Genomic DNA, 12,833 nt, shown 5'->3' on the forward strand with positions numbered 1-12,833 from the left:
CACCACTCCCACCCCCGTTACTCCCAAACACCCACTACCCACTCCCCCTGTTTTCTCCATGTTACCCTTCCCTGTCCCATTTCCATAGCTTTCCTTACCCATTCTTTTAACCGGAACATACTTTTTTGTTTTTGTTTTTCGGCCAATGAAGAAAGCCTCGTGTCGAGCACTAAAAAAAGAAGAAAAAAAAAAGAAAAAAAAAGAAAAAAAAGAAGAAGAAGAAAAAAAAAAAACCAAAAAAAAGAAGAAAAAAGAGAAACAGAAAAAAAGAGAAAACATGTGCTCCTCGGACTTGCATGCAACTGAGGCCACACACGCGCGCGCGCGCGCGCACACACACACACACACACACACAAAGAAAGAAGAAAAGAAAGAAAAAGTGTCTTTAATCGGAAACTCATGAAGTAACTATCTAATTGTACACCTTTCCCACTTCCAAGTCAGACCGCACCTGCTTAACATTACAGATTTCATAAGCAGTCCTGATTTACTGCTGAACAGGTCTTACCATATTTGAAACTTTTTGGGGTTCTTTTTTTCCCCCCCTTGTGGTGTACATCATGTAGATTTGAGTTTCCCCCGTGGGATGCCGGGGGTCTTTCAGTATGAATAGCATCCCCGCCTTCTGGAAATTCTGTGCTAGAAATTTCCTCTTTTCTATCACTCTTTGTTTCTGCCTTTCTTCTGTCTTCACTGTTGTCTCCTTTTGCTGCCTTCCCAGTCCAACCCCCCCCCCCCCTCCCGCCCACCTCCTTTTTTTTTCAAGCAAGCCTTGACACTTTTTTTTTTCTCTCTTTTCCGCAGTCTATGATGTACTGTTTGTGCTGTTTCGCTCTGGCGATTACGTAGTGAGATCAGTGTAAACACTGGGATGGGCACTATAGCTGCCCATCCTGTATGCATGCAGTGTTGTTTGCCCATGTGGCCTTTTCTATGTATTTTTTGTTTGGCTACTTTGAAGTATTGTTTTCTCCTTTTTTTTCGATTTTTTTTAAAAAATCTGGGGATGATGAATTAAGTGGAATGGCTGGCGTCCTCAGCATGGCCTATAGTCTTATTTGCCATAAGGAGCTACACAAACTTTGTGGTTGGATACTGTCATAAAATGTTTCGTGGGCATTATTCTTTTTTTTTTTTTTTTTTTTGTATGTGTGACAGTTTTTGTCAGTCTTGCGGACGCTGTTGAGCATTTGTATGGTTCGACAGTCCTGATATGGCCCTGTGTGGTCGGCTGGACTATAAGCAACAAGAACTAAGAATGGGCCTCAGTCAGGCTGCGTTGTTTTGTTAACCGTGTGGCTGACTAACAGAACCTGATTTCAGTTTGGAATGGTGACTATTTTGATCCGTAAATTCACAATTACCAAACCTAACTCCTTTCCCGGGATCAAAACAATATGAATTCCACAGAGAATGGTATATTTGTTAAGATATTGTTGGTAATAAATCACGAATTTCCTCAAGTTTTGCTCTGCGTTACCTGTGCTTTGTTAACCAATGAAAGTGTTATTCCTGTGCATGATTCTGGCGTTGTTACTCTTGTATGCGTCAGTTCTGAAGATTCACATCGTTCCTGCCGAGATAAATTCCTCTGGCCCTCATTAATTCGGTGTGTCCGATGACACGACGCCCCGACCGACAGCCCATTTTCAACACTGATGCCGTGTGCAATCTGGATCTAGGCTCATATATATTGGTAACACATAACTTCGTCAGATCGAGTTGTAAATACTGGCATCACTAGCTGACCACCCGGGCCCCGCAGTAGTATTTGCTAGTATACATTTGGCCAGTATTGTCATGCATTTTTGCTCAGTAACCGATATCATACTGAAAAAAACTGAAAAAAAAAAGCAATTTATTAACGTTATCACATTGTACGCGGTCCCCCGCGGAATGGATGACGTTGCCCGTACGTCCTAATCGTATTTGCCCTGGGGACCAAACTGAATGGTTTAAAATAAAATGTCATGAACTGTTCAGTTTTATAGGTTTATCACGTGTGAGTCTTGTGTGTGTGTGTGTGACAGTTTCGTCAGTGTTTAACTAATTTACGCTATTACGTGTTACTTTTTTTGTTCGTCTTACCTTACTCCCCACCCAACCCCACTCCTCCCTTCAACTGGGGCCAAAGCTTGATAAACGTCACACTGTTCAAACTGTTTCAGACATCTGCGCCCTTAATTCCCTCCCTGGGGATGGCGGGGATCTTGAAGTGATCTTCTGGAAATTCTGTTCTAGACATTTCCTTTTTTCTGTCACTCTTTTTCTGCCTTTTTTCTTTCTTCACTGTTGTCTCATTTTTCTGCCTTCCCAGTCCATTCCCCTTTCTTTGGGATACATCATGAACCGGCTGTGTTTTGTGGGTTTGAATTAGTATTATTATTTATTTATGTTTTTGTTGTATTTTTGTGTGTGTAGATGTGACAGTTTTGTGTTGACAGGGTTGAGCATTTTTATGGTTTGACAGTCCTGATATGATCCTGTGCGGTCGGGTTGACTCTAAGCTGCAAGAATGAATCTGCCCCTTCCCCGACAGATCCAATAATAATGTATTTAGATCAGTGCCTTTCCCACCCACCCCCATCCCGTCATCCGCCCGACCCGAAAGTTTTATTTTTGTTGAAATTCGGAATCACCTTGTTTCTACAGTTATTTGTCCATACTTTTATATATATTCTTATATAGGTCTTATGCATACTTTGATTTTTACCTTCGAATCATCTAAAAACGTCAAAAGTAAGTGGTTAATTCTGAACTATATGCTGCCGCGGCTGCAATGACGCACCAGCGGACGGATATTTTTCACTCGCTTCCTGCAATTTTGCGCGAATGAAAATCGAAAGTACACAAACAGAAAAGAATGTACGTGCAGTCAGCTTTTTGGCGTTTCCCCGTATCCCCTTTGCCAAGTCATCTTATGTGGCTGATCAGTATGAAACCGATAGATCTTTTCTGCATTGAATAGAGAGCTCGCATTTCTGTGAGTAAGGTATGTTTTTAGAATAATCTGTTAAAACTTTGAATGTTCAGTGAATGCCAACAATGAAGTTTGACATCTGATCGTGGCTGTGTGGCTTTAAATTGAGGAATGTGACAAGGCTTACGAACTTCACGTTCGATAACACGTCAATAAAAAAAAGTAACCCTTGTTACAGACTTAGCTGTGCGCATATTTAATATTTTACTCAGTCAGTTTTATTATGTGGATTCATGCAGTCTGTAAACTAACGTGCCACCATCTTTTTCCGTTTTGGTCTCACAAACCATAAATTTTTTTTTAATGTGACCAATGGGTGCAATGATTTAGAACGTTAAAATAGGACATTGTTATTTATGCTATTCTTCATGTTTGCATTGCAATATACACGAAACATACCTTGAATTTCACTCCAGGAATTAGATAGGTTGCTATTATTAATCATATTATTAATTAGCAATTACAATGAGTGTGTTTTGCTGATCACGTTGATTGTTAGGACAAATTTAATTTTTACATTGCATGCCATAAACAGACATGTGTCAGTGGTGCTTCTTCGTCATTGCCCTACATGTGGAGGGCATAGTGCCATAGTGGGAAAAACAAAACAAACAAAAAACAAACGACAAAAACAACATAACACACACACACACACACACACACACACACACACACACACACTTATACACATACACACACACACACACACACAGAGTATCAGTATTGAGAGGGGTATACATACACAGACTATGATCATGTTTCCATAGGCAATGTAATGCACTAACTGATACTAAACTTGTGTGATGCAAGGTTTAGGTTTTCAGTTGGTCATCAGTCATTGACGCATACAAATTTGAAATAACCTTTTGTTTTGGTGCAAGCTGGTCACTTGACTTATTAATTTTCCAGAAAGTTAAACAGGCTAAAAGGTGTTTAGGTGGTTTCTCTAATTCTTTTGCAAAAATAATCGCGATTGCAGTTTCAAACCTGAAAAAAAGAAAAGAAACTGCTGTTCCTTTGATGTTTGACATTGCAAACAAAAAGATAAAAAAGACACCTAGAATAAGCTACACTTGTATAGTAAAACCATTGTCACTCCTGTGTTGTAAAATGCAGTAGAGCACAGCTTCAGACAACTTAAGACTGAAAAAACCCCTCCAAAAACAAAAATAAAATACAACAAAACCAAACAACAAAACAAAACCCCAACACACAGCATAAAACAACTAAAAAAACAACAACAAACCAGTTGCATGCTATGTGAGTGTCAAACTGATTAAACAATATAATGTTGTTTTTGTGTGTGTGCATGTGTGTTTGTGTATGTGTGTGTGCTTGCGTGTATGCAAGCAAAAGTTTGTGCATGTGTGTGTGGCAAAGAGAAAGATAAGTGAAAAAGTCATTATCTGGCTCAGAGTTTGCACAGACTCATATCACACACACACACACACACACACACACACACACACACACACACACACACACACACACACACACATACACACACACACAAACAAACAACAACAAAAAACAACAACAACAAACAAACAAACAAACAAAAAAACAACAAAAAAACCCCAAACTTAATTGTCACTTAGACACACACAAAAATGTTCAGTTAAGAAGTGGCAAATCTCAGCAAAAAGTCTCCCATCTAACTCAACAAACTGAAACTCAACTTAGAAAACCAACTTAGAAAACCATTGTTGCTGGCCTCCGCATCACAGGAAATGCAGTCTCATGTAAAAGTTTATCACAGACCGTTTTTGCCAGAACAATTACCAGAACTGCGGACTCCATTTAATCACAGTACAGATCTGTTTTCTGACATCTGACGAAAGGCACAGCATCCGCATGGCTGCTACCCATGCATTTGTACAGGTTTATGAACAATTGCACGTAAACTATGGACCTGGACAACTGGACGATTCCACAATGCACTATTCAGAATCTGAGTGCAAAAGTCTTCAAGTTTGAAAGAGTTAATGGATCCTCTTGGTCCCCTCTGTCAAGCATCAGCATTTTGACTGGGAACCAATGGACAACGTACTTCACTTTTTTGTTTTTGTTTCTTTAGTTTTGACAATTATTCATTAAATCCAGCTGGACTTTGAAAATTGCACAGGTGTCTTGTTTGAAACATGCGTGAATGTTTTGCACTGATTTGTTACAAATAAACAAGCTGTGCACCGCATACGCTGTGATGAGTGTTTATATGTGTCTGCAGGCAGGAAGACTGGATTTTAGAGTGAATGTTTTGCACTGGTTTGTTACAAATAAACAAGCTGTGCACCGCATACCCTGTGATGGGTGTTTATATGTGTCTGCAGGCAGGAAGACAGGATTTTCGAGTGTATAAATATAATACACATACATACATATATATACATATATGAACACACACACACACACACACACGTGTGTGTGTGTGTGTGTGTGTGTGTGTGTGTGTGTGTGTGTGTGTGTTGTTTGATTGTTAAAAATTTTCCCTGTGCCAGAATAAGTGCCTAAATGTGCACAGACATGAATATATGCTATAAAAGGAATTTCCTTTTGGCATTTGTGAACAACACAAAAGCAACAACAACACTGACATGTCACTCACTGTCTTTCTCTCTCTCTCTCTCTCTCTCTCTCTCTCTCACACACACGCATTTATATACTCACTTGCACACACACATACACACACACACGCACACATTCACGCACGCACTGATGCACACATTTGAACCATTTCAAATGCAAAAACAGTGCATAATAGACCATTTTAAAATGAAGGTACACACAGTGGGAGGTGATGGTGGGGGTGGAGTGTGGGGGGTGCCAATGGGGGAGGAAGAAAGGGATGTTTTTTCCAACCCATTAATTTTGAAATGGACCCATTAGTTTTGTGGTGAGCAAGTCAAGTGTCAAGCCTCATAGTGTAAGGAACCAAACCTAAACTCTGATGATATACAGATCATATATTTGGTACAATATTTTGTGTCACTAATTGCTGGTTCCCCTAATTGTGGGGATGCTAGGGGTCTTTCAGTATAAATAGCATCCTTGCTGTCTGGAAATTCTGTGCTAGAAATTTTATCTTTTCTATTACTCACTTTGCTTCAGCCTTTTTTTCTTTCTTCACTGTTGTCTCCTTTTTTTTTTTTTTTTTTTTTGCCATCCCAGTCCATTCCCCTTTCTTTTTTCAAGCAAGCCTTGACACTTTAAAAAAAAAATCTTTTCCACAGTCTATGATGTACTATCTGTGCTGTTTTGCTCTGGCGATTAGGAAGTGAGATGTAAACACTGGGATGGGCACTAGCTGCCAATTCTGCAGTGTTATTTGCCTTTATGGCATTTTTAAAGTATTGTTTTGTTTGGATTTGAAGTGTTCTTTTTGTTTCCTTTTTTAAGTTTGTTTTGTAATCTGGGGATGATAAATTAAGCAGAATGGCTGGCGTCCTCAGCATGGCCTAGTCTTATTTGCCATAGGGAGCTAAATAGTTGGGATACTGTGTCATGAACTGTGTTTTGTGGGTTTGTCAATGGTTTTTTTTTTTGTAGATGTAACAGTTTTGTGTTGACGCAGTTGAGCAATTTGTATGGTTTGACAGTGCTAATATAACCCTGTGCGGTCAGCTGGACTGTAAGCAACAGGAACAAGAACAACTGCTGGTTGAGGGTAAACTAAGTGGAGCTTCTCTTTGAGTTTCAGTTTCAGTTTCAGTAGCTCAAGGAGGCGTCACTGCGTTCGGACAAATCCATATACGCTACACCACATCTGCCAAGCAGATGCCTGACCAGCAGCGTAACCCAACGCTCTTAGTCAGGCCTTGAGAAAAAAAAAAAAAAAAAAAAAGGTGAATAAATAATAGATAAGCTTACATAAATAAATAAATAATAATTATAATATAAAAAAGGTAGTAGTAATAGTAAATAAATAAAATAAAAAGACAAAAAAGACAACAATGATGATAAATAAGCAAATAAATGAAAAACATGAAGACACACATTCACACATACACCCACACATGCATAACAGATATGCACCAAACATGCAGTTTCACAGATATGAAAGCACAGTCAAATACATATAAACGTACATGAGCTCCAACACACACACACACACACACACACACACACACATTACCCTGCACCTCCTCTACCCCCTCCTCCACACACTCATTTCTAGTCTACGTATCGCAGCTTCCACGGCACACACACACAAACACAAACACACAGATGAACACTTACTTGTACAAGCACACACACATACACCCATATCTCCCACCCCCAACCCCACACACATATAATATACAAAGATATATATATATATATATATATATATATATATATATACGTTCCAATATCCTGTTGCTCCCACAGTGTAGGCATGCATACACTCACATACCTCATCCTCTTCCCCACCTCCCACCCGCACCCCCACCTCCCCCTCACACACACACACACACACACACACACACACACGTGCACAGAACTCTCCTGACACTTGTGTACACTTACACTCTCGCGCATGCACAAACGCACTCAAAAACACAGACCCACACATACACACAAAAACACACGTACACACATGCACAGAGGCTGCCACTGATTGGCCGCAAGAGGGGTGGGAAAAGATCTCTGATGCCAAGAACGTGGCGTCTAGTGTGTTGCTCAGTCTATTGTATTTGGAAAAGCCCACAGAGACTGTTCTGTTTTGAAGAAATTTGCACAATGTTGGTTTGGAAATGATGCCGATATTTGTTTGATTTTCAAAGCATCGTGCTCTACCATTCATGTTAGACTTACGGCCGCTCCCTCTCTCTGCTTTTATTTCTTTGAGGCGATCGATGGTGTGATGGCCTTGTGCCTGTTCTTTTTGATATTCTTTGACTTTTCTGAGGATTTCCGATTTTCCTAGATGTAGGCCGTTCGTTGGTGTTGCGTTACCAGCAAGTCTGTCAGCTCGCTCATTTCCCTTAACACCTGCATGTCCCGGGCAGTATGACCATGTGAGTTTTTTAATCTGAAAGTTGTGCATTGCCTTATGCCACTCTGGGCTTCCCATTCCGTTTTCATTTTTCTGTATGAGGTTCATTGAGTCGGTTAGAATCATGGCATGTTGGTTTCCGGGCGTATGGATGGACGATAGCCACTGGAGGGCATGTGTCACAGCTTCAGCTTCCATCGTTAGGCTGGAGGTTGTGACTTTGTAGGCAGCATTCTCTTCCCTAGCTGTTTTTCCATTTTGTTTCACAGTGAATCCCCAACCGGATTGGTCTTTGGTGACTGAGCCATCTGTGTATATGATGATGTCCTCTTCTTTTCTGTTTTCTTCTATGAGTAGCTTCACTTCCGCATCAGTTTTGCCCTCTGGCCATTCCCGACAATGTCTTCCTAGAGTGGGTGAAATGGCTGTGTTGAATAGATGGTTGAGGTTTTTGGGGTTTTTCTCCCATTCTTTTGTATCTTTCAGGTCTTGTAGTCGGCATACTAGCTGGATTGTGTCTTCTGCTTGCCCCATCCATGATCTTCCTCGTCCTAGTTCTCTTTGAGAAGAGTGTGTACTTCTGGGTGTGTGGTAAAGGTTATTTTTTTATGTTTTAATCGGTCCAATGACATATTGATGTTTGAATGTTATTCTAGCCTGGCATAGCAATGATATCAGGCATATGTTTGAATGTTATTCTAGCCTGGCATAGCAATGATATCAGGTATATCATTTGCTATTGTTTATGACCTGGGTTCTGGTTTTTTGACTCACTTGTGTAAACAAAGTGAGTCTTTGTTTTAACCCGGTGTTCGGTTGTCTGTGTGTGTGTGTGTGTGTCTGTGTGTCCATGGTAAACTTTAACATTGACATTTTCTCTGCATATACTTTGTCAGTTGACACCAAATTAGGCATAAAAATAGGAAAAATTCAGTTCTTTCCAGTCATCTTGTTTAAAACAATATTGCACCTATGGGATGGGCACAAAAAATAAAAAAATTAAGCCTAATTATATGCAAACTGCATTTACTGTTATATTTATTCTCTAAACTTGGCACTTTGATCTGATATTCTGACCCAACAACCCAGAGCAGTCATTATTATCATTTTTTGTTCAAACAGGAACTTCTTTTGCTAAGCATGGAAGTTTTATTTATTTTGCAAACGTTTTGGTGCAGATAGTAAAAAAGGGAAATTACTCTGTAATTAATGCTAGGGGACTTAATTTGCTTTAAACTGATCTTTCTCATCTTAAACATACATTTTGAAATTATACTCAATACATAAAAAGCTTGGATTTAAAAAAAAAGTGTATCACAAGTGAGTCTTGAAGGCCTTGCCTCTCTTGTTGTATATGTTCCAGGTGTGCTGCTGAGCACTTGCCATGTGCTGCTTAGTACTGTCTCGGGTAAGACAGTTTCTTCTCACCTGAACACGCGGGGTTCGAATCTGCCGTTAGGACTTTTTATCTGCTTGGCAGATGTGGTGTAGCGTATAAGGATTTGTCCGAACGCAGTGACGCCTCCTTGAGCTACTGAAACTGAAACTGCTAAGTGCTTACTAAGCGTTTGCTAAGTTAGGGTGTGCTGCTTTAGTTAGGGAAAATAAACACCTCAATTCATCTTACTGCAAGACCCTGCTTGTGGTATGAGGAGAGAGTGGAGTGTGCACCTGTCCTGTGCCTGCGATCCTACCATTCTAATACCCTACCCCTACCTACACCCTACTCCTTTCTTTATTCCCCTCCCCCCCCCCCCCCCCCCAGCACTCCATCCCCCCCTTTTCTTTACAGTAATAGTAGGTTGCTGTGACATTTTGGAGTGTTTATTTCTGTTAGCTTTAGTTTATGATTTCTTTGTCTGTTCTAACAATCTAAGTTAATTTCTGTTGTTGTTTTTAAAAATAATTTTGACAGATTAATCCTTATTATTATGTTTTATTAGTTCACATCAAAGTACAACATGCCTTAATCATCTTCCTTTGAATTTCCAAGAACAGCAAAAGGATCATCTCTGGTGTCGTATCCATGTGTCGTTTGTATAAATTTGGCATGTTTACTGAAGTAAAACGAAGAAACTTGTGAATGATGAAACTTTGTTTCCTTTTAATCAAAGGAGCTGTAGTACTAGTGCATGTGGAAAAGCTCCACACGCTTTGACACCTCTTTTAAAAAGTGTGCGTGCATGCGTGCGTGTGCGTGCATGCGTGCATGTGTGTGTGCAATAAATATATCTGTCTTTACCAGGTATTTGACTGAAGTTTATTTAGTGAGACACAGCATACTTTTAGTTATCAGAACAATCAGTCATTTAGTGAGACACAGCATACTTTTAGTTATCAGAACAATCCGTCATTTAGTGAGACACAGCATACTTTTAGTTATCAGAACAATCAGTCATTTAGTGAGACACAGCATACTTTTAGTTATCAGAACAATCTGTCATTGTTACTCCTATTGTGAAATAACTATTTCCTGTTTGATGCTCTATATTTAGGACTGACTTAAACACATTCTTGAAAAGGATGGGCTTTCCTGAACTGAAACCAAAAGCTGAAGGTTGTGTGTGTGTGTGTGTGTGTGTGTGTGAAATATGATTAAGTTGCTTTCTCATCAGAACTTTTTTTTGTTGCTTTGTAAATGTAGCATTCCTATTTTATGTTTGGTCTATTTTTAGAACTGACTCAAAAGATTTCCTGAAAAATGTGGGTGTATGCTAGAAGTGAAACCAGATGTTGGATTTGACATATTTGTACATGAAGGTTTGCATGTGTGCATAATATTATGTTAGATTTTTTATTTGTGCTTTGTATTTGCCTTTTTTTTTTATTGTGCTGTGTATTTAGCATTTTTTGTTGCCAAGGTCAAAGGACATTAAAAAAAAATCTCTTTAGTTACATGCTGGTCCATCTTGAAGCACATATTTTCTTACTGTTCATTGTTGTTTTTGTTGTTTTGAAAGTGTTCTTTCCTTTGTGTAATTTGATATCTTTAGTGTTTCAGGAGTACTTACATTTGTACTGTGGAATTTTCTTGCTCTAGCTTGTGTTGCATCTTGTGGTAAGACACTTAATGCTTTCATTTTGTGTAAGTTGAAATAAGACACTTAATGCTTTCATTTTGTGTACGTTGAACATATATAAAAACAGTCACAAAAAACATGTTGTTAGCATGTGTATTTGTCTTATTCAAGGTTTAGCTTTGGAGTGCATCACAGTGCATTGACACATTCAAAGTTGAAAGGACTGGTTGATGTGGCAGCCAGTTAGTCACATATTGATTTTTCAGCCAGTCGCTCAGACCAGTGGGTGGTTAATTATAGGTTTCTATCAGTTGTGGCTGCAGTTTCAAACTGGTGTGCAGGTAGGAAGGTGGGATTTTAGGGGAATAGGTGCATGTGTTAGCCTGTGTGTGTGTGTGTTTGTGTTGAAGTCGAAGTCGAAATATTTTAATTGTCAGACCACAGATCCATAACAATGGAGTTCGCAAGGACAAACAGAATTAATACAGGAAAATGAATATTAGGACAACCAAGTACATGGGCATGTGTGTGTGTGTGTGTGTGTGTGTGTGTGTGTGTGTGTGTGCGTGCGTGCGTGCCTGCGTGTGTGTGGTGAAACTGCTGACTGTTTCAAGGTAAATTTCCCTGATCCAGAATAGTATGTGAGTGCACACATACTATGTGTGCATGCTTGAACAGGATATATTTCCTTAACGTCAGTCAGCAACAGCAACAGCAACAAGTCTGAAGAATAAAAATTAAGACACACACACACACACGCACACACACGCACGCACACACTTGAATTGTTTTACATGTGTGTATATATATATGGAAAAAGAGTTCAAATGAAAATACAGATTGTGTGGTCAGGGAGGGGCCGGGCAGGGAGGATTGCCAATGGGGGAGGAAGAAAAAAAAGGGACATGTTTCCAGACACGTTTATTTTGAAAATATCTTGATTTTGTGGGGAACAGGAAAAATGACCCAGGGTAGTGTGCAGAACCAAACACAAACTGCTAATTATTTACACCATTAAAACTGAATACTTAAACCAAAAAAATATTTTGCTTGTTTTGCTTAAGTAAGTAGACAAAATGTCTAAGTTACAATATTTTACAATATTTATAGTGTGCCTAAGCAAATGTCAAGACTCGTAATTTTGAAACGACACTACCAGAGTTTTTTCTTTTCTATTTTTAGCGTTACCGCGGCTGCAATAACTTGTGCTGGCTTTATTATTTTATTTTATTTTATTTTATTTTTTTTTAACTGTTAATCAGATTCTCCCTGGTTTGAGGGGTCAGGTCTCTACCTGCCACAGGTACCATGTAACCCTGTGCTACCTGTCACATGCGGGCAGATGGAGCTCGACAGCCCGGGAAGGCAGTCCATCTAAGACAAGGAAAAGTCTGAAGTAAAACCCATGAAGTGCTAAGGAATGCAGGACAGTCTCGACATGCATTGACCCTGGGTCCATGGCCATGTCCCGACTTTCAGTAGCCGCGCCCCCGTGCCTCCGAGGAAGGTTTTTGAGCCAGAGGCTAGGACAAGGACAGTCTGATATAAAACCTACGACCTGAGGACCTCACTGTCACCGTCCCAGCTTGCTAGGCTATGGCAGATGAACCACGGGTGTAAAGGGTGGGGCCAGTACTGCGCACACTGCACTCCACCTAAAAATTCCATTGCGCAGGCTTGAAGGACACGTCCACGTCCGCGCCACCAACTATTCCAAGCCCTGTAGCGATGGGAAAGGGGCGAAAACGGCAGGTGGAAGATGTCACTGGAAGCCGCAGTTCCAATCCTGCATGCAGGCGGTTCAGGATATTGGTCGCCTGATTGTTGACCCGGAGGTGACAGCATCACTCGGCAGCAC

This window comes from Babylonia areolata, chromosome 23, assembly GCF_041734735.1.
Source record: "Babylonia areolata isolate BAREFJ2019XMU chromosome 23, ASM4173473v1, whole genome shotgun sequence".
NCBI lineage: Eukaryota > Metazoa > Mollusca > Gastropoda > Neogastropoda > Buccinidae > Babylonia > Babylonia areolata.